This window comes from Pseudophryne corroboree, chromosome 1 (genome assembly GCF_028390025.1).
Source record: "Pseudophryne corroboree isolate aPseCor3 chromosome 1, aPseCor3.hap2, whole genome shotgun sequence".
Classification (NCBI taxonomy): Eukaryota; Metazoa; Chordata; class Amphibia; order Anura; family Myobatrachidae; genus Pseudophryne; species Pseudophryne corroboree.
In genome coordinates, this window is record NC_086444.1 from 1,100,925,717 (window position 1) to 1,100,952,769 (window position 27,053).

The 27,053-nt window shown below is 45.6% G+C and overlaps 1 long non-coding RNA gene across 1 annotated transcript; it reads left to right on the top strand.

Annotated features, from left to right (window-relative positions):
* On the top strand, positions 1-27,053 carry LOC134993839 (uncharacterized). Its single transcript, XR_010197349.1, has 3 exons — positions 1-423; positions 19,221-19,283; positions 26,427-27,053. It is a non-coding gene; the product is annotated as an uncharacterized LOC134993839 (long non-coding RNA).

Sequence of the window (27,053 nt, forward strand, 5' to 3'; positions counted from 1 at the left end):
CTCCCCCCCTTCCCCATAGACTGACAGCACAGCACTATCATAAACCCCCTTCATGTACCTTGGTCCTGCTCCACGGACACAGAGTGAGTCAGATGCCAGAGTAATGATCTAAGCTACAGTGCCAGTACAATGACGCTGTGCCAGCGGCTCTCACAGCACTTCAGCCTCAGAGGGGGAACACACTCCGCGGACTTGACCACTAATGTGCGCGGCCAGTCTACAGTGACACATTCAGCGCCATCTCTCCACCCCCCTTCCCCCGGCCTGACACTGCAGAGCGGCATCTCCCCCCTCTCCCTACCTCCCCTCCCAAACCAGTAGCCAGGCTGAGGAGAGGAGCTGTGTGCATACTTACCCGAGTGTATGGAGCTCCTGAACGCTGCTTGCTGTGCTGCTGGCTTGTCCTTCTTCAGCCTCCGCGAGGTAACACAATGGGCGGCGGGGGGTGGCTATAGATCGCTATCGCTGGGAAAAATCGCTAGGGACAAAACACATGAGCGATTTTAACTAACTTTTGCAGCGACCTAGTCAAAATTGACTTGCCTGCACAGACTATTTTTCCCAGCGATAGCGACCTGGCGGGGACGCGCATCGCTATCGCTGCCTGTATACACACAGAGCGATATACACTAACTTTCTGAGCGATTTTGACTATATAGTCAAAATCGCTCAGTTATATCGCTCCGTGTGTATGCACCTTTAGAATATGATGATCTGTCAAGATAAATTTAAACAAACAAAATTGAATAACTGCAGTGGGGGAGATGTACTAAGCCATTGAGATGAATAAAGTGGAGAAAGATAAAGTACCAGCCAATCAGCTCCTAATTGCCATGTTACAGGCTGTGTTTGAAATATGAAACATGAGTTAGGAGCTGCTTGGTTGATAGTTTCTCTCTCCACTTTATCACTCTCCAAAGCTTAGTACATCTGCCCCATGCCTTATGTTTGCACCACCAATATTAAAGAAGAAATAAACTGGGTAATTCTTATAAAACCCCCACAGTTAATAAACAACTTTATGCTAAATTCTCATAAACCCCTCTAGCTATGACTTACAGCAAACAATCTACTATATGTGTATCACCTATTGTAAAAGAACAACTCATTTGTTGAATTATTTATAATAGCAAAGAGTGGTTAAAAATTCACAGTGGCTGAAGAGAAGAGCGGTGGCACAGAAAGCTGAAGATGGTGGCAAATAAAAGTAGCTGAAGATTACAAACTGGTGGCAAAGGAGTGGCTAGAGCAAGTGTCTATTTAGGGTATATTTGTGCTTACTTTGATGGGGGGGTGCTATGGGGAATCCACTGAAGAACGGGCTTGGGAACTGAAATGTTGTTTGCCAACTTATCTCTTCAATAATATGAACTATATGTTTTTTAAATAGAATAATAATCTTTAAATCCAAAATTTAATTATGTGCTGACTGTTGAATTTTTTTAATGCAAAATTAAGAGCTTACTTCTGTGATAGTCCACAGGCCGCCAGCACCTAGGTGGAGGCACTGCTTATTGAGATCAAAGGGGAAACCTCCGAAATTCAACTGCCAAAGCCATAAGTGGAGCACTTGTCTTCAAGACACTAGCCCATTTATACTTATTCCTTGCTGTTACATTGAGAATTTACTATATATTGAATATGTATGTTATAGGATTCTGTTAAACTTTTCCTGCATGTTTTTGGTCACAGTTTGTAAACAGATTGGAAACGGTGTTATGTGGCTGTACAGGTATCATATTATTTATCTGTTACATTGCATTGCATTTTATAAATGTCATGTATATGACACTGGGATGCTCATACAACACAATGGCTAGTAGTAATCATAATAGCAGCTACTGATATAATAGGAGCACTTTCCTAATAAGTGTCAGGAATTCTCCCTGAAAAATTAGGGATCGACAGATCAGCCTGTGTTATAGGATACATCCAAAGCCCATATGAGGGTTGTGATGATTTATGGAGTCTCTGTGCAGAATAGAAGTAGGCAGAAACATGAGGAACATCTCATGAGAGAAGCTGGAAATGCAGAGGCAAATTCTACTGATAATTAAAATAATGAGACAAAATTAGGTATTGGCTGAGCACCAACTTCTAGTCTGGATTTAAAACAATGCTGACTCTCAGATATTTATGTCACAACTGAGTCTTTACAGTATGGAGAAAAGACAGGCAGTGAGGAGACGTGGTAGAATAGAGACAAGAACACCAATAGTCTTACTGGTCAGACATGATGGTCCTGAACAAATTTGTATGAGTGATTTTCATTGGGCGTTCCTGGGTGGTAAGAGGATGTGGCTAGCCAGATGTGGGCGTGCTAATGACAGCGGCTATATCTATAGATGCAGTAGCACTGACATAGGACAGCAAATGTGCACCTACCAATAGGGATGGTGCAGGTTTCGATGTTGCGACCAATGTTGCATTTTAGTGCACACCATGGCAGAATAGCGCCACTGGCAGTGGGAGTCTCAGTGGGCTCAGACCCTTTGCGGCATTAGCATACAGACGCTGTTGTGAAAAAAAAAGATGTAGCCATGGCCGGGTCTGCATACACCTCTGCATTGGGCCTCTAAGGTCTTAGGAAGTATATATGATAGCGTATTAGACATAAAAACTTGGAAAGCCATATGATGTGGAATCATTATAAACAAATACAATACTGAGAGTGGGATTAAAATCAATGAAATATATTCTTGCTATGGAAAATAAGCACAAGTTTTTTACTGCAATGGGGGCATGCTTGCATCCTAACGTGCACTGACCTATATCTACAGTATGGTGGTGGGAAAAATAGTGTTTATAAACAAAATTAGATGTACACCTGATATTTGACTTGGGGTTTGTTATACTAACAATGGGCAGGATGTACTAAGCATTGCATCCTCAATGTGGAACATCCCGCCACCAATCGGGTACATACCGGCGTAAATAACACCAGTATCTACCAAGAAATAATAAGAAGAAGGAATTTGTAACGGACAGCCCTCCCGATAAGAGATTTGTAACGGACAGCCCTCCCGATAAGAGATCTGTAAAGGACAGCCCTCCCGATAAGAGATATGTAAAGGACAGCCCTCCCGATAAGAGATTTGTAAAGGACAGCCCTCCCGATAAGAGATTTGTAAAGGACAGCCCTCCCGATAAGAGATCTGTAAAGGACAGCCCTCCCGATAAGAGATTTGTAAAGGACAGCCCTCCCGATAAGAGATTTGTAAAGGACAGCCCTCCCGATAAGAGATTTGTAACGGACAGCCCTCCCGATAAGAGATATGTAAAGGACAGCCCTCCCGATAAGAGATTTGTAACGGACAGCCCTCCTGATAAGAGATCTGTAAAGGACAGCCCTCCCGATAAGAGATCTGTAAAGGACAGCCCTCCCGATAAGAGATTTGTAAAGGACAGCCCTCCCGATAAGAGATCTGTAAAGGACAGCCCTCCCGATAAGAGATTTGTAACGGACAGCCCTCCTGATAAGAGATCTGTAAAGGACAGCCCTCCCGATAAGAGATCTGTAAAGGACAGCCCTCCCGATAAGAGATCTGTAAAGGACAGCCCTCCCGATAAGAGATCTGTAAAGGACAGCCCTCCCGATAAGAGATCTGTAAAGGACAGCCCTCCCGATAAGAGATTTGTAAAGGACAGCCCTCCCGATAAGAGATCTGTAAAGGACAGCCCTCCCGATAAGAGATATGTAAAGGACAGCCCTCCCGATAAGAGATCTGTAAAGGACAGCCCTCCCGATAAGAGATTTGTAAAGGACAGCCCTCCCGATAAGAGATCTGTAAAGGACAGCCCTCCCGATAAGAGATATGTAAAGGACAGCCCTCCCGATAAGAGATTTGTAAAGGAGAGCCCTCCCGATAAGAGATTTGTAAAGGACAGCCCTCCCGATAAGAGATATGTAAAGGACAGCCCTCCCGATAAGAGATTTGTAAAGGACAGCCCTCCCGATAAGAGATTTGTAAAGGACAGCCCTCCCGATAAGAGATATGTAAAGGACAGCCCTCCCGATAAGAGATTTGTAAAGGACAGCCCTCCCGATAAGAGATATGTAAAGGACAGCCCTCCCGATAAGAGATTTGTAAAGGACAGCCCTCCCGATAAGAGATTTGTAAAGGACAGCCCTCCCGATAAGAGCTGTCCTTCGCAATAGAAGGACTTCCAGATTTAGGACCCGGGAGACCTTCTGCGCATGTGCAGATTGAAGCGGCGGCCGTGGGGAGGTGTGCTGGGAGGGATCCAATTGGATACCTCTCAGGAAGAAATGTGAAAAAGATGGGTAATGCCACCCAAAGATGGTGTTACCCACCGAGTCCAAGCTCCGGAATGCATCGCATTCTGGAGCATGGTACATATGGAAAATGCGGTAAAAAACCCGAAAACTGGATTTTCTGGGGTGTTATCGTATTTTACACTTTTGTACATCCCGCCCAATATGTTGATGTTTTACTAGGAGTTTCCCAAACCGGAGCACCCACAGAGCTGTCCAATTTAGTGCCCTAAGGAAGATTATGTCTGGTGCCCCCACTCGGAGGTGAGTACACACATGAAAAAGGGACACGGCCTTGGCGAAGAGGTGTGGTCTCTTTGGAATGGCATGGCATCGTGGTGCTGTGCTCCTCTTCCCCATTGTGTTGTGCTCCCCATCCCACACAGCTTTATTCCTCCTTGTGTCTCTCCAGCTCACACAAGTGTCTCTCCAGCCACCGCAATTACCTTCTTTGATGTTTTTGGCTGCCCGACGCTGTCTTCTGGCTGCCTGCTGCCAGGGCTCCTCTGCTCTGCCTGTCTAAGCGGTGCTGCATGATGTCATGATGTCACACACACTGCGCCGCAATGAACAAGAAAAACTGTTGCACCGGCCACCGTCCGTGCAGTAAAGCTACAGTGGCTGCAGTAAAGGTACAGCTTGAAATTACTAATTAGAATTTAGAGGTCCAGTCTGCCCATATGCCCCTAGGCTTTTCAAATGCCCCTAGCATTTGCCTAAACTGCCTAGCCTATGGCTGGCTCTGATAGTACAGAATTAAAAACAATACAAACTCCACATAATTGATAGTATAACAAAGGAAGAAGGTCTCAAACGTGACCCTAAAATCCAGTATGTTTTTTTTTATCTATCATTGTGCCATCAGCTTGCCATTATGAAACAAATGATAAACCACATATCGGCTAATAGAGGCTTGCATGCAAGTTTAATCTGGACAGGATTCGAAGACCAGTACAGGACCCGCATGAAAAGATTTCATGCTGGAAAGAAATTCTTTTAAGTGTTAAGGCCCATACACACTAGACGAGAAAGTAAAAGGGGTGGTCTTCAGTTTGCTGGCTGTTGGGATCCCGCCGCACAGTATACCGGTGCCGGAATCTCGACACCCGGCATACCGACACCTTTTCTCCCTCTTGGGGGTCCACGACCCCCCTGGAGGGAGAACAGATAGCGTGGCACACCGTGCCCACAGCGTGGCGAGCGCAGTGAGCCCACTAGGGGCTTATTTGCGCTCGCCTAGCTGTCGGGATTCTAGCGCCGGTATGCTGGGCGCCGGGAGCCTGGCCGCCGGCATACCATACTACACCCAGTAAAAGATATCGCTCAGAAGGGCCATTCTGAGTGAGATGTTTTACAATCTCGTCTAGTGTGTACACTCAAATGGGCCTAATTCAGACCTGATCGTAGCAGCAAATTTGTTAGCAGATGGTCAAAACCATGGGGGTAATTCCAAGTTAATCGCAGCAGGAAATTTTTTAGCGATTGGGCAAAACCATGTGCACTGCAGGGGGGCAGATATAACATTTGCAGAAAGAGTTAGATTTGGGTGGGTTATAGTGTTTCTGTGTAGGGTAAATACTGGCTGCTTTATTGTTACACTGCAAATTAGATTGCAGATTGAACCACCACACCCAAATCTAACTCTCTCTGCACATGTTAAATCTGCCTCCCCTACAGTGCACATGGTTTTGGCCAACTGCTAAAAAATTTCCTGCTGTGATCAACTTGGAATTACCCCCCATGTGCAGTGCAGGTGGGGCAGATAAAACATGTGCAGAGAATTAGATTTGGGTGGGTTATATTGTTTCTGTGCAGGGTAAATACTGGCTGCTTTACCTTTACGCTGCAATTTAGATTTCAGTTTTAACACACCCCACCCAAATCTAACTCTCTGCATATGTTATATCTGCCCCCCCTGCTGTGCACATGGGGGGTCATTGCAAGTTGATCGCACGTAGCAACTTTTTGCTGCCTGTGCGATCAACTCGACGCCGCCTATGGGGCTTTTTTGCATAGCAAGGCTGCAAACGCTTTTTTGCATAGCAAGGCTGCAAACGCTTGTGCAGCCCTGCTATGCAATAAAAGTTTTGTGTAGAATTAGACCAGGGTAATAGTTGGTTACCCTGTGCGATCGATTCAGCGAGGCAGGTCCCGGAATTGACGTCAGACATCCGCCCTCCAATCTCCTGGACACACCTGAATTCGCCGAACCACTCCCAGAAAACGGTCAGTTGACACCACGGAACGCCTTCCTCCTGTCAATCTTCTTGTGACCGCTTTCTTCGTTCGTGGTGTTGCTGCCCAGTGGCGTCTGTCGCCGGGCAACGACGCGCCTGCGCAATGCGGCCACCGCCCATGCGCAGTTCCAACCCGATTGCACGGCTGCGGAGAAGTGCAGCGTACGATCGGGTCGGAATGACCCCCATGGTTTTGCCCATCTGCTAACAAATTTGCTGCTACGATCAGGTCTTAATAAGGGCCAATTTCGTTAACGATGCTCACTCCCGCGCATCGTTAACGACCCCCTCCCTCATCTGAACATGTACAGATAAGGGAGGCCCTCATTAATGACAGCCATCGTCGTTCCCCGCCGCCGACCCCCCCCCCTCCTTTCCCCGCTAGCATCGGCAAGTGCCGATGAATATCGTACAATTTTGGAAAAGTGTTTTAGGAATGATCCGCTGCAATTAGAAAAGCACCAAAAAAAGCTGTACAGCATTGACATCTTTGGGTGGTGGCACTCTTCAATAGCTCAGATCTTGATATGATCCATAGAGAGCCTTCTCTTGAGATAATATATCCCAGGAATTCTATGGTTTGTGATTTGTGCGCACATTTATCAAGTTCAGCATACAATGCATGAGTACTCGGGATGGCTCATACATGGCATAGGTGCTCCAAAAAATATTGGCGATAGGCCAAGATATTGTCATTCAGAGTTCCACCTATCCATCCAAGATATATTGGAAGATGTACCAAGAAAAAAAGCAGACGTATGCCCTATAAAACATTGCTGCTGCTTCATCTACTATTATTACCTACCCTTTCATTTCTATAAGAAACTTCCTTTGTTTTCAATTGGTTTTATTTTTATATATCTACAGTATTTTTCAGTTTTGTACATTGCCATATGTCAATAATTTAGCTTTATAGAATGTTATATTTTGGCATTGGATCTTTTTTTGAACCATTGAATCCCAATACACGCACGGACAACCGGGTTTCTAAATGAATGTCCAAAGAATTCTTCCATCCTATGAAGGGTGAGTATACTACATAAGTTATGCAATGCAGTATGATTGGATACATTGAGCTGCACTATACTTTACATCTCTTTCCTCAGAACCCCTGCAAGATAAGCAGAACCTACAACAGCACCAGGTAACATCTACGTTTCTCACATAACCTCCGTAGGACAATGGTGAGTTACCACATACTCCCGTTACACACTATGATAGCACTTTTGTCATCCACTTATTTTCTGGCTACTTTAGCACATTACTGGAAGGACGTATCAGAAGGAATCAAAACACTCATTGATCAAAAACATTGCCAGAACTACTCCCTTCTCTCCTTATATTACTTCTGAGGAGCCGTGTTGAAAGGCTCCTCTGCTCCTGGCTGCATATCTTTGTCTTCACTATCTGTTCCCCAAAGGAACCTGGCACTAGTCATCACATCTCCGTTCTATCAGATTTCTGATGTTAATACTTCTTTGGTCTGCCAATTAATAGAGGGATTATGTGAGATGATCCAAAGAATCCCCATGACAAACTGAATATTTGGGAACCGGACTACATCTAAGGACAATATTCTGTGACACCTTTCAGTGGTCCTTATCTCTTTATTGACAGGATCAGAGGCAATAGGAAATGTATCAATAGTTTCAAATGTAGTGAACCTACAGTATGGATGTTTTGTCACTTAACAAATTTGTTTTACTCAAAATTTCCCATAGAGCCAAAATCCAAAAAAAGTTTGTGTAGGCACAGTGTAAGCACCATTTCTCAGAGACAGCCCTCAGCTGGCTTTATTGATTTATCCAAAATGGAAAATATATGCCTCATTCAGAGAGTCCCCATTTATGGTACTAGAGCGGTTATTCAGCATGGATCGCTTATGCGATCTTCAGCGCAGTTCCCAATAATTGTGAAACTGCGCATGTGCAGGACCCTTTCTGTGCAGAACGGGTCTTGAGATCGCATTGCAGTAGTGAGAACACCTCTGCCTGATTGAAAGGCAGAGGCATTGGGGGGGTGAAGGGGACGGGGGTAGCCAGCGTTTCCGCAAACAGGGGGCGCATTACCCCCATTTTCTGAGGATGGTTTTGCACGCTGACCTATGATGGCCAGGCTGAGTAAGCTGAGGCTTACTCAGCTTGCCATTGCAGATGAACAGTTACAATGTTTGATTCCAGGCTGCAACGCTGTCATAGCGCTGCGATCGCAAATGCAGCAACGAGGTATGTACACATTTCCAACTGCATTTGCATTGCTAAGGATCGCATTTGTAAAGCTGCCAGTGAGCAGCTCTGCAAATGCAATCCTTACTGAATGAGGGCTCAAATAGAGGTTGACCTGTGCCTACGCAGAATGGCTGCGTAGGCAGACGCACGGCAGCCATTTTTCTGATCGCATGAAATGTCATCGGCTGGCCCCTGAAAATGGCCCTGACACGCCTGACACGCCTGCATTTCCCATGACACCCCCGCCCAATGCCACAGCGCTGCCCCCGACTGTTCGCCACCTGTCAATCCTTCTGCGCATAGTGAAAGTCTGCGCCTGCATTGCGGCCGAAGCACATGCACAGTTATGATTTTCAGTCAACTGCAGGCTCTCTGAATAGCCCCATAGGTCTGGATCTGTTAGTAAATATACTGTATACATCTCACAATGACAACTTGTATGGCTCCATTTTTGTCTCTTCCAGGAAGAATAGATATTTTTTTACATAAATTCTCTTTGGCACATTTGATTACCCAAGTATCTATCATTTTACAGTGATCCATAAATATGTCTAACCCTTGTGGTGGATCAGCTAGGGTCAATTTATCCTTTATGCAGTATCTATACATATTCTCCAGTGGGTTATATCTCAGCTGAGGCAGGACATGGCTAAAATAAAGAAAATGTGGGTGCAACTAAACTGTAAGATTAATGTTAGTAAAAACTATTTTAATAAACTCTACAATTAACATGGAGTATAAGTGAGGATCTTAGCACATGTTTGGCCAAAAATGCATGCCCCTTCATCATGTCAAGATGAACTTCATCTGATGGGTCCCTAACACATTGTATCAATTTATCAAGAACTTACCATAACAGTACCCATTCTAATATGTAGACAACAATGTGGGAACATGTGCTGATTAAAATATTAAGGGCAGATGGAAGGGGTGCTATACCAAGCAGGATTCTCAAACTTTAAGTTTGAGACAAACTATATACACAACTACATAGTAAAGGGGAAAGGGGGGGTGCTTGGACTCCACACTTAAATTTGAAACATAATAAGAGGTGCTACAATGTTAAGATGTGTAGTACCATACAGGAAAAAGAAAATGAAGGTGCACACTCTAAGCACTAAGAATACTGATATCATTTTAGTATACTCTGCAATTAATGTGGACTATAAGGGGGTAATTCCAAGTTGATCGCAGCAGGAAATTTTTTAGCAACTGGGCAAAACCATGTGCACTGCAGGGGAGGCAGATATAACATGTGCAGAGAGAGTTAGATTTGGGTGTGGTGTGTTCAATCTGCAATCTAAATTGCAGTGTAAAAATAAAGCAGCCAGTATTTACCCTGCACAGAAACAAAATAACCCACCCAAATCTAACTCTCTCTGCACATGTTATATCTGCCTCCCCTGCAGTGCACATGGTTTTGCCCAACTGCTAAAAAATTTCCTGCTGCGATCAACTTGGAATTACCCCCTAAATTAGGTTTTTAGCACGTTTGGCCAAAAATGAATGCCATCCACCACGTCAAGGTGAACCTCATTAGAAGGGTCCCTAATATACCTACTACTAACTCATTTAGTGTATAAATTAAAGGGATCCCTACGTTAGCTTTCATGTAATTATTGTGGTGCTACTGTACTAGTGTCTGCCTGCTTCTTTAATGACACCTCAATGGAATAATCTGACTTGATCATCACTGCAGGACATGTGGGCATATGACATTTGGGTTTGTAGTCCAATGAGACCACAATTCCATTTTTTTTGTATTGCCAAGCTAAAAGCTTAAGAGAACTAACATAGTGGTTGACTTCCAGCTCTCTATGGGGGTCTATGTACTAAGCTTTGGAGAGAGATAAAGTGGACAGAGACAAAGTACCAGCCTATCAGTTACTAGTTGCTATGTTACAGGTTGTGTTTGAAAACTTAGGAGCCGATTGGCTGGTACTTTTTCTCCGTCCACTTTAGTATATACTGTAGACCCGTATACCTGGATGTGGGATTCTTGGCTATAAACTGCTGAGCCTAGAAATTTGTTTGTTCAAAAACTAAACACTAAAGGTATGCCTGAGATAAACAGCTGCATAAACTCCAGGGTGTGAAATTGTGCCTCTGCACAGTAATGTCTGGCTGTACTCTGTATGGAGAACTGTAGGGAATTTGCATGTTAGTGGTGAAAGTATTTTGTCTGGCACCGTGCTGCTGGATCTCTGGGGCTGTCTGCTTTGCACCCTCACACTCCATGGCTGTCCTTCTTCCACGTCACAGCTAACCGGCTGTGCTTGCACTGCATCTCTGGGGCTTGCATTCTGTAGCTCTCCTCCCTGAACCCTGGAATCAGTGCTTGGAACAGCATCACTACCACTAGCACTCTGTTCCATACTCCTGCACTGCCCTTTGGTGCTGGCTGTACTGGCTCAAACCTTAACCTCAGCTGTCTGTACTGCTCTCGTCAGACAAACAAATCATTTCATATTCCACGACAGCACTACATCCTCTCTGCACCATCCTGTCAGTGGTGCAAGTAGAAATATTTTCTTATGGGTACTGAGTGACGAAAAATGGGTGTGGTCATGTGTAGTGATGGGGCGTGGCCACATGCTGCTATTGGGAGTGGCTACATGACACTAGCGGCGTGGCCACATGATGCAGCCCCTTTTTTGGGGGATTCCGGAGGCAAGGCTAAAAATATATAGTAATGCCTCCAGTATAATAGAAATATATAGTGATATCTCCAGTATAATAGAAATATATAGTGATACCCCCAATTTAATAACAATATATAGTAATGCCTCCATTATAACAGGAAAATACAGCCTCTGTCACACTCCCGGTAGCCCCGACAAAGTGGGAGGAGCCGTCATGCTGCCAAGCACCATGGTCTTGTTGCTTTGTGGCACTTAGAATTGTGGCAATGCAAAGTGTGTGGCAGATGTTACTGCGTACCCGCTGCCAAATTCTTAAGGATACGCCATACCCAAGCGTACCCGCATACTTGCACCACTGCATCCTGTACCATCTATAATATATTACTAGTATCTAGTACCTGCTAACAATATCACACTCTAAGGGGGGATTCAATTCTGCGCAATGTGCCACCCGTCATCGCCGCAATTGTTGGCTATGTACATATCGGCCAATTATGGCATTGCCAACATCGAAGTTTTCCCTTGCACCTATATGGAATGGCGCAGCACATCACATTGATAAAATAAATTAAGATGTTACATCCGATCGTATATAATAAAAGGCTAACGCTCCCTCAATGTGGGAATTCAAGTGTTGTGCACGCCGATAGCCACTAGATGGAATGCGCCCGACAGAGCATTTCAAGTGTTGCTCCGCTCAGGTGTGGACAGTCGCGGGCGCTGACATTACTGTTAATGTTGTTTGGTCATTTTGATAGGGTGGTAACTAGTTACTATAATAAAATTACTAAAAACTAAGTTGTTACCAGTAATTAATTTTGGTTCCAAGTGGTTCCCAGTCTGTGTGCCGTGACACCCCGGGGTGCCTCGGGACACTTGCAGGGGTGCCCTGGGTTGGTAGTCCAGGACCAATACAAATTATTTATGGTCAATGTAATAGGCAAAACCAGAGCTGGTGGCTGTCAATCAAATAATATGTGGAAAAAGAGAAGTGAACCCTGTCCCTCATCACATAACTGAGCCTAAGGATGACATATAAATAAAATTTACTTAAATTCATATTTTTTCTGTATTTCTCAATAAGAAACTTTTGGCCTAGGGGTACCATGAAAAAAAATCTGATTCTCTGGGGTGCCATGATTCCAAAAAGTTTGGGAACCACTTGTCTAGTTAGAAAGTCAATAGGTCGACATCATATGGCCAACATGCATTAGGTCAACATGGTCAAAAGGTTGACAGGTTTAAATGGTCGACACATAAAAGGTAGACAGTGCTTAAGATCGACATGTACAAAAGGTCGACATGACAATGGTTGACACACATATGGTCGACACAAGTTTTTTGGGTGTTTTGACATATATTTAAACTTTTATAATAGTAAGCGAGCAATCTTGCCCGAAGTGCGGCAAGCGAAGTGTGGTGACTGAAGCGAGCCCGCAAGGGTACACGTTTACACTTATAACCCTTACACACCGCTAAACCTGGGTCTGAGCCGGTATTTTGAATCTGGGTCCGACCCGGGTCGGACACGGGTCAGACCCTTTCACACTACACTTTCAACCCGGGTTATTGCAGGGTTGGCTCCTTTTAACTCAACCCGGGTCAGCAATTAAAACACCATAGATGTCATTTTAAATTAACTCTTTTTGGCTCAGAAAGATGAAGTGTCAGAAGGGGACAAAATGAGAGGGTGGGGACGGCTCACAGCATTGCAGGAATCATGGCTGACAGAGCTATGTTTTTATATACAATTGTATCTTTAACTGTTCCAGTAACATACCTCCCAACTGTCCTGTTTTTCACGGGACAGTCACTTTTTTTGGGACTGTCCCACGGGCTGCAGTGTCCTGCGGTGGGGGGGCCCAATTGGGAGGCTAGTGTCACTGCTGCACTGCTTAGCAGAACAGAGGTGAATTGACGCTGTGCAGGTGACAGAGGGGGCATGCCAGCAGCTCAGAGAGTGCTGGGCATGACCCCTCAGTGACGGTACAAGGGGGCGTGACTCGCGATCAAAGCTCTGCCACTAGACCACGCCCCTTTCATATAGGTCACACACCCTTTTCGGGTGCGCATACGCGTGGCACGCCCCAAGGTCTCTCTTTGTACTATTAATAAGTTGGGAGGTATGCCGTAAGCTGCCTAGCAATCTCTGCCTCACCCCTAATTCTTAATGCTCTCTGTTCTCTCCTGTGTAGCAGCGCTCAGGCTGCTGACATCATCAAGGCACACAAAGAACAGCCAATCAGCACTGTTACATGAATGCAGGGTTGGATAACCTGGGTTGGACACTTTAGAGTGCACATTGACTCGGATCCAAACCGTGTTTAACACTGCTTTTATACCGGGTTGAAATGCAGGGTTACTCGACCAGGGATATTCAAAAGTGGTGCTTTTAGACTGCACCTTGACCCGCGTCAAGCTGGCTCAACCCGGCAATATCCCAGGATATATTTGCGGTGTGAAAGGGGTATTATTGTGGCCACAGATGATGAAACATACAAAATGACACCCAAAAAAATTAAAAAACTTGTATCAACCTTTTTTGTGCTGACCACTTCTTTGTTAACCTTTTGACCCTGTCATCCTTTTCTACCTTTTAACTGGGCTTTCAGTTCCACTGCTATGCATGAAGCAGCTAGCTGGGTGACACATGTGCACATCCCTGATACTGGTCTGTCGAAGCTGTAAGATAAACATACTATTTTTGTCTCCTCTTCGGGAAAAGCCTATAGAGGAGGTGCAGCAGGCGACTTCTGGGGAACGTGGCTGGACTGTCATGTCATTAGGCCCCACCCACAAGATGGGGAAATGCCCTCGATTTGCGGGTCCACGGGTAGGGAACAGGACTAAATGATGCATTCACGTCTTTTAGCCGTTCACAACGTCGCTGCATTTGCAGTGCATTTATCTTCATTCTGCCAGCTTCACCAGGTAGTGGTGGGAGGGAGGCAAGATGTGGGACAGCCATCTTTTCTTCTGGGGCTGTGTGGGACTACCCCTTAAATCGTGAGTCTCCCGCCGCTTCCGGGAGGGTAGGCAAGTATGAAGTTAACTCTTATGGCTCCCGGCCAGCATCACTTAGGCAGCTGAGAATTAATTAATGGCCCAAGTATTTGTTTGTGGGACATTTACATATTGTGGGGCTTATATCGAATGGAGATGAGTCTATGTATCGTGAGGAGGTGGCTAGGTTGGTCAGTTGGGGGGAGGTAAATAGCCTACTGTTAAATAAAAAAAAAGACCAAAGAAATCATTATTGATTTCAGAAAAACGAATAGATCTAACCTGTTGCCATTATCTATTGCTAATCTGGAGGTTGAAAGGGTGAAATGTTTTAAATTATTGGGCACTATAATCACTGATGACTTGTCCTGGAGTTCTAATGTTTTATCGATGGTTAAGAAGGTGCAACAGCGCGTGTATTTTCTGAGGAAATTGAAGGCGGCTAATCTGTCTAAAAAAACATTTATTGAATTTTTATTGTGTAACTGAAAGTATTTGAACTTCTCGTAAGTTGTTGGAAAGAGTGGTTAGGACAGCTGGGAATGTTATTGGGACTGAATTGCCTACAGTAGAGGAGGTATATTTTAAGCATATTATGAGGAAAGGAAATAGTATTTTAAAGGATTGTGACCATCCATTCCACAGTCTGTTTGCTCTACTGCCTTCGAAAAGGCGTTTCCGCTGTATTAAATCCAGAACTTCACGGTTCAGAAACAGTTTTTTCCCTTCAGTAATAGTAAGGATGAACCTGACTGGAGAGTTCTAATATCTATTCTGTTCTGACTAATATGCATATGTAGCTGCTCTGGTTGAAATTTCGTTGTTCTGTACAATATTTTATTGTTTGATCAATGACAAATAAAATAAAGTACTTTATATTGTGCATTTACCATGCCCCCAGACTTTCCCTAGAGCAAATGCCTTCAAAGATCAAAGAACTAAAGCAATCTTCTTCAAATTTCGATGTGAGTATTGAAAAAAAGAAAAGAATACTACCTTCTACCCACTGATTCTGGTGATTATTGGGGAGCACAGGCAACGGGGGAGGAGGACCAGGAAGTGACGTTGTAATGCATGTGTGCAACATCACTTTTGAAAAATATGATGGAGAATACGGAGAGGGACTTTTAGTCCCAATATCTTCCCCACTAGAAAGATGGGAGCTTGGTCATTTGAAAGAGGGATCATCCTATCCTTCTCTAGAGTACAGAATAATGTAATTTTATTTATCCCCAATCACAAAGTACATTGCTTCTCATATATCCAATTTTAATGCAATTAGAATAAAATTTGGAATTAGGGGCACTGTCTATGTTGAGGACTCTAATTAAATGTGATTTACTCACATCCGTGAATATGTACAGCTACCTGCAGCTCTCATGGTAGCACCGGACTCACTGATTTTTGTTTGAAGACCCAAAGGGCTGCATCTAAAAATTAACGAGTACGGGGAGAGATCTGGACGCAAGGAGGCAACTTTTGCCGGAGTTTCTACATCTTTTCAATGGCAATTCTCTTCCATCGCCCCAAAATTGAATTGACCCCAAAACGTACACTGTCAGGTCCCAGCTTCCCGCTCCTTAGCACTTACTTATCTGCTGGTGCGCACGCCTCTTTAGGGGATTCCAGGGTGCCCATTGTCTTACTGCTGGACTATGCTGATTCTGCTGCGATGCTGCATGTGGACCAAGAGCGTTCTCACAGTGTTCTCCTGCCGGCTCCAGTTACTGGGCGCCGCAATCTTGGGAACAGTCACTTGACCGCATTCTAGCCAATTGTGAGCTTAGCCTGGATCCCATGACTCCAGCCTCTAATCACAGCACAGTGGCCCCTATAAAAAATGCTTCCTGAAGTGCTGGCATGTTGAAAGTGCAATGTCGCTATCTATCTTTGCTCCTGGTCTATCAGATCAGGCTCTAGCTTCAGTAATACTGCTATCTGGTTGCAGCTCTGACCTGTTCCACAGTGCTGCCGATTCCAGCAATACCAGTTCCGGCCTGATTAATTCAGTTTCCATGTCTCACCTGGTCTGCAGCAATACTGTTCCCAACAAGACCAGTTCCAGTCTGGTTGGTTCAGTTAACAGCTCTAACCTGCTCCACAGTACTACTGCTCCCAGCAATACCAGTTCCAGCTTCGTTAATTCAGTTTCCATCTCTCACCTGCTCTGCAGCACTACTGTTCCCAACAAGAGTAGTTCCAGGCCGGTTGGTTTAGTTATCAGCTCTAACCTTCTCCACAGTACTACTGCTCCCAGCAATACCAGTTCCAGCCTAGTTAATTCAGTTTCTAGCTCTGACCTGCTCTGCAACACTACTGTTCCCAGCAATACTATTTCCAGCTTGGGAAGATCAGTTATCAGTTCTAATATGCCCTGCGGCACTGCTGAACCCAGCGATAGCAGTTCCAGCCTAGTTGGCTCAGTGATCAGCTCTCAACAGACTAGTAGAATTACTGCTTCCAGCCATAGCCAGATTAAGGGGGGTTCGCAGGGCATACTGTACCCCAGGCCCCCCTTTGTTAGGGGGCCCCCCAGCCAGAGTACACCGACATCGCTAGCTTGCCCTCTCATGTAGTAGCAGAACAAGACAGCCAGAATATGTGTAGGACAGTATACATTGCACGCAAAGTATTAGGTTCTATGAGCTACCGATTGAGCCTTATGACCAGAGGAAAGATACGAGGGTGGAGAAAGCTGTAAGGGACACAGGGATCCCTGCATCTCTTCCTGCCTGACTGGGTTGTATGAGTCCTGTATAATTTGTTATCTAATGAGGATCTAGAGAGAGACACACACATACAGAGTCTTCCTGGGTCCTTTACCAGTGTGTAAGTAGTAGAGAGGCTGCTGCTGCTATTCTTGCATGTGATAATATAAATTATAGATTTTTTTTTCTATATGTATTCTATGGTTGTTTAAGTTGTCTTTGTTCCACTACATGAAAATGTTATAAAATAGTTGTCAATCAATTAGGTGGAGCTATAAACAGTACCCAGGCATTATTAAACTATTAGTTTTAATCTAATATATCCCATTGGGTTAAATTTAATATACAAAATCCATACATCCTAACATGACCCAGTCCTGGAGGGATAACATGCTGTCTTAAGTTATGACTGCAATCACCAGTGTTGAAACACCTTTCTTATCTACTAAATAGCTCAACACAGGTGACACAATTCATATATTAAGAGGGAAGTCAAGATAGAGAGCATTTTGTCCCTCCTGGAATGGGTCATGCTGGGAGGTATGCACAATTTAAAATACACTTCCCCACCTTCCATCGGTGGGGGCCCCCTTGTCTTAAGTGCCCCGGGCATCCCCAAGGCTTAATCCGGCCCTGCTTCCAGCAATCCTGGTTGCAACTCAGCTGTCTTCCATACTGGTTCCAGACCAGCTACCAGCGATACCAGTTTAGCCTGGTAAAGTAAAGTAAGCTAGTCCCAGCCCAGTACCAAGTTACCTTCTTATATTCGCTGTAAGTATGATCCGTAACTTGCACTATGTAATAGGGTGCGAGGTTTCTGAGTACCACATAACTCGCATGTGACATCAAGTGAGGTTTCTCACAGGTAAGCCCGCGAAAATCTCGCAAACCAGAATGCGAGTTACATTATGCGAGTTACTCGAGTTTAAAAGAAAGTAATCCATTGGACCCCAAAAGTCGTCTGAGTTGTACCTATATAAAAGTCCCACTCAGCCATTTTGTACTTTGATAAGTTTTGGAAGAAAACAGTGAAGAAGTGGAGGATGTATTAGTGAGAGAGAGCTTGTTTGTTTGATAGCAGCTATACCAGCTGAGTTAAGGGTGGGGAGAGCCAGGAAGAGGAGGAGATGTTTGTCACCTAGCCTGAGACTGAGGAGGAGGAAAGTGGTGAGGAGCAGGAGGAGACACAGGATGAGGAGGATGAAGAGCCTGCTGTGTCTCTCCTCGGGAAGACGCACACTGGCTGGAATGTGCGCTTCAGCTATATTGAAAATTGTGCATGTGCACGCTACGGTACCAGTGCTTAACCGCCTTCATGGAGCGCAGTCTCACTGGACCACTGAGGCGCGCAAGAAGGCAATGTGGAAGTCCATCACTGATGCCGTTAATGCTGTTAGCTCCTGCCATCGGGGTGTGGAGAACGTAAAAAAGCATTTCAACGACGTCAAGCGAAGAAGACATCGGAGCTCCATAAGGCACGGAGGACAGGGGGTGGGCATGCAGCACCTTTTCACTATATGTCCTATGAGGAGCTGAAGCAGGTGATCCCACCCGAAATCCTCCTGGGAACACATATTGAGGATACGGACCGTCCTCTAGCCTAAAGCCGATGTGATGAGTAATCAAACAGGTTTATTCCTTTTAACTGTACTAACCTGTTTCAGTGTGAACTTATAGGCCCTATACCCTGGCGATTTGAATGATGAACGATTTTTCAGTAACAATTTTTTGCATACACACTGAACGATTTGTATGGACGATTTGAACGATTTGACATTGCAAGCATCAATATCATCCAAATTGGCTTGCAATGATAAACGATAGACCAACGATGAACGACTGTGGGTACGCGCATTGTTCATCGTTGGTGCCTCCACACTGAATGATATGAATTATATATCATTAATTTTTTAACGATATCTTTCATATCTTTCTAAAATGTTGCCCAGTGTGTAGGTCCCTTTAGTGTTATTGTTTTTTTTATTTATTTTTTATTTTAAAAAAATTATTATGAATGAAATAACACTAAATGTAATGCTAAAAACACGTGAGTGTGAGCATCCCTAGCAGAGGAAATGCCATTTGCAAACATGTTTAATGTTAACCATTTTTTCCCCGTTCTTTAGCTGCACCACAGAGGATGTTTTCTTCTCGAGCAGCAAAAACACAAACGCACGTCAGTGAGGCTGGTGAGTACAAAAATCATTGGCTTAATTAAAGTGGGTGCAAGGGGCACCATTGCTTTTGGGTCCCAGAGGCTTAGGGGGACTGCTACCAGGTTATTTAGTTGCTCATAAATTTCTTGTTTTGCCTGGTACGCATTTGTGTGTGTTCTATTGGGCAGCCAGAATTGTGTGACTTTTTTTTTTTGTGAGAAGTATGTGTAGTGGATGGTATATCAGTAAGGGGGCACTGTAATGTGGTATAATCTGATCTGCTCATTGTTATGTTGTTATGCACACCAGTGCCTGCAGGAAAGTACTGGTGTCAGAACTGTTATGCACTCCAGTGCCTGCAGGAATGTACTGGTGTTTGAACTGTTATGCAAAACAAATGGACTCACAGACAGACTGGGGAATATGACATAACGTACACAGAAGGTGATAGGGTAACAAAATACACACAAAGTGAACAGAGAAGCCCAGAGGCTAAGGAACTGGGTATCTCCCTTGTATTAGAACTGCTCAGATGGGAAAAGCAAGATGTTGTGTTTTAATACGTAGAGAACCCGAAATGCTGTTGCTAAGGGCAACAGCAAAACCCTAAAGGGTTACCAACGGGTGTGGCAGTAAACTCCTTGGTCAGAGATGGAATGATAGACACAAGGAGAGTCTCCACAATCCTAATTCTCACTTGCAGTGCACAGGTTCAGCTTACTGCCACTAAACTGACCCCTGACACCTAGCACAGTGAGACAGGATTAGACAGGCAAGTCTTAGAATACAGCCGCTAACTTGCTAAGTTCACAGAGTAGTAACAGAACCCCAGCAAGCTAAACGACTGACTCCAGTCTTACTGCTAGGTCTGGATTGGCAGAGTGTAATACCAAATCCCCAGGCCTATTTGCAGTAAGCAACAAACAAATACAAAGCTACACAGTACTGGTTAACTTTCAGGAACTGACTAACCAACAAAGATTCAGCAGCATCTGCTTACCCTGAGAAGAGGCCTTATAAAGCAGGTGCTGTCCACGCCCCACTCAGACCTCACAGACTGTGAGCACAAAAACCAGCACCGGATCCCCTGCCGTGCACAGAGCCTATAACCACTGCACAGCAAAAGACCCGAACCGGAGTATCAGCTGCGCTCAGGTTACTCCGCTAGCACTTGTCTCCCGGTTGCCATGACGACGTGGCAGCACAGGGCAGGAGACCCTAACAGTACCCCCCCTCTGACGAGGGGTCAAAGAACCCCTACCACTGGGTTTATCGGGGAACTGCGAGAAGAAAGAGCGTATCAGTCTGGGGGCATGAAGATCACAACTGCGCACCCACGACCGCTCCTCCGGGCCATACCCCTTCCAGTGCACCAAAAATGACAGCCGACCCCGAACCACCTTGGAGTCAAGAATCCTTTCAACAACAAACTCCCTCTGGCCACGTATCAGAAGAGGGGAAGGTCTTCCACTGGAAGAAGGATTACTAATCGCCCGTTTTAAAAGGGAACAATGAAATGTTTTATTGATACCCAAAGAACGGGGCAGATCTAACTGAAATGCCACCGGATTGATAACCCTGGTGATCTTATAAGGGCCGATGAACCGGGGGCCTAACTTATGAGATGGCTGTCTCAACTTCAAATTCTTGGTAGACAACCAGACGAAGTCTCCTAATTTGAAGCTGCAGGGTCTTTTCCGCTTATCAAAAACCCTTTTGGTCACTAATGACACAGACACAAGGGCTTTCTTCACTTTCCGCCAAATACCTCTAAGGACCGAAACCACAGAGGAACCACCAGGCGTGGAGTCCAGGGGGTCAAAAGAATTGGCCTTAGGATGATGCCCATACACACAAAGGAAGGGAGAGATCCCTGTAGCAGAGTGAGCCGCGTTGTTATAGGCAAACTCCGCCATGGACAGATGAGCAACCCAGTCAGTCTGACACTTGGAGACATAACACCTGAGGAACTGCTCCAAGGACTGGTTCACCCTTTCAGTCTGCCCATTAGACTGCGGATGGTAGCCTGACGACAAGCTGACCGAAATCTGGAGATCGGAACAAAATGCCCTCCAGAATTTGGCCACAAACTGGGATCCGCGGTCAGAGACCACATCAAGTGGCAACCCGTGGAGACGCACAACATGCAGCATAAATAATTCAGACAGGCGTCTGGCCGATGGCAGCCCAACCAGTGGAACGAAGTGCGCCATCTTCGAAAACCTGTCAACGACAACCCAGATGGCTGTCATCCCCGAGGATTTGGGCAAGTCCACCACAAAATCCATTGAAATGTGGGTCCATGGCTTAGATGGGATAGAGAGTGGATGTAATGGGCCAACAGGAACCCCTCTAGGAGTCTTATTTCGGGCACAGATGTCACATGCCCGAACCCACTGATCCACATCCTTAGCCACCGAGGGCCACCACACCGCCCTAGATAGCAACTCCTGAGTTCTGGCAATACCCGGGTGACCTGCCGACTTCTTGGCATGGAATTCCAGGAACACTCGCTGTCTTAACCTAGGAGGCACAAACAAAAGACCTACCGGAAGGTCTGGAGGAGCCTGCTCCTGTGCTCTAAGGACTAATGATAAGAGGTCCTGGGTAATGCCCACTTTAATACATGATGGGGAAACAATGGGCAACGTCTCCTCGGTGGTCTCCTGGATTGGAGCAAAACTCCGCGAGAGCGCATCAGCCTTGATGTTTTTTGACCCAGGGCGATATGTTATCAAAAAATTAAAGCGAGCAAAAAACAAAGCCCATCGTGCCTGCCTGGCATTGAGACGCTTCGCTGACTCTAAATATGCCAGATTCTTATGGTCAGTGAGAATTGAGACCACAAACTTAGCCCCCTCAAGCCAGTGTCTCCACTCCTCGAGTGCATCCTTAATAGCCAACAATTCCCGGTTACCCACATCATAATTCATCTCGGCAGGCGAAAATTTACGGGAAAAGTAAGCACAGGGATGAAGGCGATTATCAGACACTCCCATCTGAGAAAGCACTGCCCCAATACCCATCTCAGAGGCATCCACCTCCACCACAAAAGGACGCTCTGGATCTGGGTGTCGCAGCACCTTGGCCGAAACAAATTCCCTTTTGAGACGGGCAAAAGCCGCTTTAGCCTCACAAGACCAGTGAGCAACATCCGCCCCTTTCTTAGTGAGTGCCACCAAGGGCGCCACTATAGACGAAAATCCAGCGATAAATCGTCTATAAAAATTCGCAAAGCCCAGGAAACGCTGAAGCGCCTTCAAACTAGTGGGCTGCACCCAATCCAGGACTGCCTGTACCTTGGAACCCTCCATTTGGAAACCTTTTGGGGAGATAATATATCCTAGAAATGCGATTTGCTGAACTTCAAATTCGCACTTCTCCAGCTTCGCCCCAAGCCGGTGGTCTCTGAGTTTCTGGAGGACTAAGCGTACATGCTTCCGATGTTCCTCCAGGGAATGGGAGAAGATTAGGATGTCATCTAAGTATACAACTAAGAATCTATCCAAATATTCCCTGAGCACATCATTCATGAAATCCTGGAAGACTGCCGGGGCATTACAGAGCCCAAAAGGCATCACCAAATATTCATAATGCCCTGAGTGGGTATTAAAGGCAGTCTTCCATTCATCCCCCTCTCTTATTCGGATTAGATTGTACGCACCGCGTAGGTCAATCTTAGAAAAAATGGTGGCAGTACGAAGCTGGTCAAACAAGACCGAAATGAGAGGCAGTGGGTATGAGTTTTTAATCGTGATACGGTTCAATTCCCTGAAGTCGATGCAGGGTCGCAACGAACCGTCCTTTTTACCAACGAAGAAGAACCCCGACCCAACTGGAGACTGTGAAGGTCTGATAAATCCCTTAGCCAAGTTCTCCTGAATGTACTCTGCCATAGCCTGAGTCTCAGGACGTGACAGGGAGTACAACCTGCTCTTGGGAAGCTTAGCATTTGGCAACAAATCAATGGCACAGTCATAGGGGCGATGGGGAGGTAGTACCTCTGCAACTTTTTTGGAGAACACGTCCGCAAAATCTGCATAACACCCTGGCAATCCTGGCAAACTTAGCTGCGAGAGCCTGACTGGAAGGCTCAAGCAACTCCTGAAACAATCAGTACCCCAACTAAGAATCTCCCCAGAGACCCAGTCAAATTAAAGATTGTGGGCCCTTAACCAGGGTAACCCCAACACCAATGGGGCAAAAGTACAGACAGTCACATAAAAGGACAATTTTTCAGAGTGTGTGGCTCCAATAAACAAAGAAATCTGGCTAGTGCAAGAGGTAATTTTACCTTGGGATAATGGTTCCCCGTTTAACCCACAAATCTCAATTTCCGATGCCAAGGGTACTAAGGGAACAGAGTGTTTCAGGGCGAATTGGCGGTCCATAAAAACCCCGTCGGCCCCACTGTCCACAAAGGCCTCAGTCTTGACAGTTTGACCGAGGATCTTCAAGGTCACCGGAATGATAAAAGTCTTCTTGGGAAATTCTGACTTCTGGCCTGACAGGATATTTCCCATCACCCTCAGGCCCTGAAGTTTTCCGGCTTTTCTGGGCATGATACTACCACATGACCTTTATTCCCACAGTACAAACACAACCCCTGCTGTCTCCTCCGCGTCTTCTCACGCGAGGAGAGGCGGGTAGCCCCAATCTGCATAGGCTCCTCTGAAAATTCCTCAGAGTCTGAGGTTCCCTTGGGAAGGAAGGAAATCTCAGTCTCCCTTTCAAGCCTACGCTCTCTCAGCCGTCTATCCACCCGGATGGATAACTGCATGAGCAAATCCAAGCTATCAGGCAAGGGATATTGTACCAGTTGGTCCTTTATCTGGTTAGAAAGACCTCTTCGGTACTGGTGTCTCAGGGCTGGGTCATTCCACTGGGTATCATGGGCCAACCTCCGAAACTCCGTACAGTAAACCTCAACTGGCCTTCGCCCTTGCTTAAGGATCGAGATCTGAGCCTCGGCTGAGGCCGTCTTGTCAGGGTCATCATACAACATGCCCAGTGCCGTAAAAAAACAGCATCAACACTTTTAAGCGACGGACAGTCAGGCTGCAACCCATATGCCCAGACCTGTGGGTCTCCTTGTAGCAAGGAAATCACTATGCCCACCCGCTGAATCTCCGACCCAGAAGACTGAGGCCTAAGCCGGAAGTATAGCTTGCAGCTCTCCTTGAAACAAAAGAACTGCGAGCGATCTCCAGAAAAACGATCCGGGAGATTTACTTTCGGCTCCTTAACCCCTGCAGGTGCTGCTGCTGCGGGAGCTCCGCCAGCAGCCTGGGAGGTGTGCATTTTAATGGACAAATCATTAAATTGTCGAGTCAGGACCTGCACCTGATCGACCACCTGTTGCAACGTATTTTGAGGGGTATGCTCCATATTCCCACAAAATTTCAACAGGAGTATTAGGCTGCTGAATATGTTATGCACACCAGTGCCTGCAGGAAAGTACTGGTGTCAGAACTGTTATGCACTCCAGTGCCTGCAGGAATGTACTGGTGTTTGAACTGTTATGCAAAACAAATGGACTCACAGACAGACTGGGGAATATGACATAACGTACACAGAAGGTGATAGGGTAACAAAATACACACAAAGTGAACAGAGAAGCCCAGAGGCTAAGGAACTGGGTATCTCCCTTGTATAAGAACTGCTCAGATGGGAAAAGCAAGATGTTGTGTTTTAATACGTAGAGAACCCGAAATGCTGTTGCTAAGGGCAACAGCAAAACCCTAAAGGGTTACCAACGGGTGTGGCAGTAAACTCCTTGGTCAGAGATGGAATGATAGACACAAGGAGAGTCTCCACAATCCTAATTCTCACTTGCAGTGCACAGGTTCAGCTTACTGCCACTAAACTGACCCCTGACACCTAGCACAGTGAGACAGGATTAGACAGGCAAGTCTTAGAATACAGCCGCAAACTTGCTAAGTTCACAGAGTAGTAACAGAACCCCAGCAAGCTAAACGACTGACTCCAGTCTTACTGCTAGGTCTGGATTGGCAGAGTGTAATACCAAATCCCCAGGCCTATTTGCAGTAAGCAACAAACAAATACAAAGCTACACAGTACTGGTTAACTTTCAGGAACTGACTAACCAACAAAGATTCAGCAGCATCTGCTTACCCTGAGAAGAGGCCTTATAAAGCAGGTGCTGTCCACGCCCCACTCAGACCTCACAGACTGTGAGCACAAAAACCAGCACCGGATCCCCTGCCGTGCACAGAGCCTATAACCACTGCACAGCAAAAGACCCGAACCGGAGTATCCGCTGCGCTCAGGTCACTCCGCTAGCACTTGTCTCCCGGTTGCCATGACGACGTGGCAGCACAGGGCAGGAGACCCTAACATATGTGGAGGAGTTTTTAAGGGTACATAATAAGACGGTAATACGGTACTTTAATGAGTTTAATATTGAAAATAAGTAGGCCAAAATTATGGTGTATCAAATTACTAACAGCAGCAGAGAGGTGTCTGTCAAGGGGATCCGGTCTGAAGATCGACAGTGCCTAGGTCGACCACTATAGGTCGACAGTCACTAGGTCGACATGTTTTCAAGGTGGACAGGGTTTCTAGGTTGACATGTTCTAGGTCGACAGGTCACAAGGTCGACATCAGTTTTCAAAAATTTTTCTTTTTTTTTACTTTTTCATACTTAACGATCCACGCGGACTACGATTAGGAACTGTAACCTGTGCCGAGCGCATCGAGGCACCTTGCCCGAAGCATGGCAAGTGAAGCGAGCCATGCGAGGGGACACGGTGCACAAATTGGGCTTCCCGGTCACTGTACGGAGAAAACGACACAAAAAAACATGAAAAACTCATGTCGACCTTTTGACCTGTCGACCTAGAACATGTCAACCCAGAAACCCTGTCGACCTTCAGCCCCTGTCGACCTAGTTACTGTCGACCTATAGTGGTCGACCTAATCATTGTCGACCTAGACACTGTCGATCTAATGATCCACACCCCTGTCAAGTTGCAAACTTCCCATAAAAAATGACGGTAAAAACCATGCTTGCATTGTGGGAAAAACAATAATTTAATGAAGTGATAATGAAACCACTTGTGCCCAAGCAAGGAGATCTGCATGTCATGAATTGTTAGGAGGGACAATTTAGAAATTTTAAAGTATGTAAACGTAACAATTTTTTCTACTTTAAAGGTTCTTCTCATGCAGCTCCCCCAAGGCCAGTGGCGATTGAGGACCTTCCAGAAGATCATGAAATTATCTCACCCTGGTTGACCCTCTGTTGCCGCATGAGGACACTACACCAGTCATGGATAGTGAGGTCAGCAGCAGGCCACACCACAGCCCACACCCACACCTCAGCCAATGCAGTCTGAGGAGGAGATTGCCCAGTCACTGGATAGCTTCCAGGAGCATCAACTCCAATTTATGGCCACACAGATGCAGCAATTGAACAATATTAGCAGCTGCGTAAAGTAACAAATGTGGCCAGATGTATGCGAACCTGAATGGCCCATCAGATAGACATGAGGCTGCTTGATATTAGACAAGCAGTTCAGGCCCAAACAGAAGCCCTTAGTGACCTCACAAGCCAACTCACAGGCCAAAGGGCTACTTTCCTGAAGTACCAAGTGTGTCGGCGGTGAGTAGCCAGATGGCCACCCCCCAAAATGGATCACCAACCACTCCCCCAAGGTGCAGTGTGTGCACACGTGGTGGTGTGGCTAAAGGGGCAGAAGTAGCTCTGGCTCAAAAAAAATTACTGGTTTATTGGGGGAGGTTGAGATTTGTGTATATTACAGTATGTTTTTGTTTTTTTGT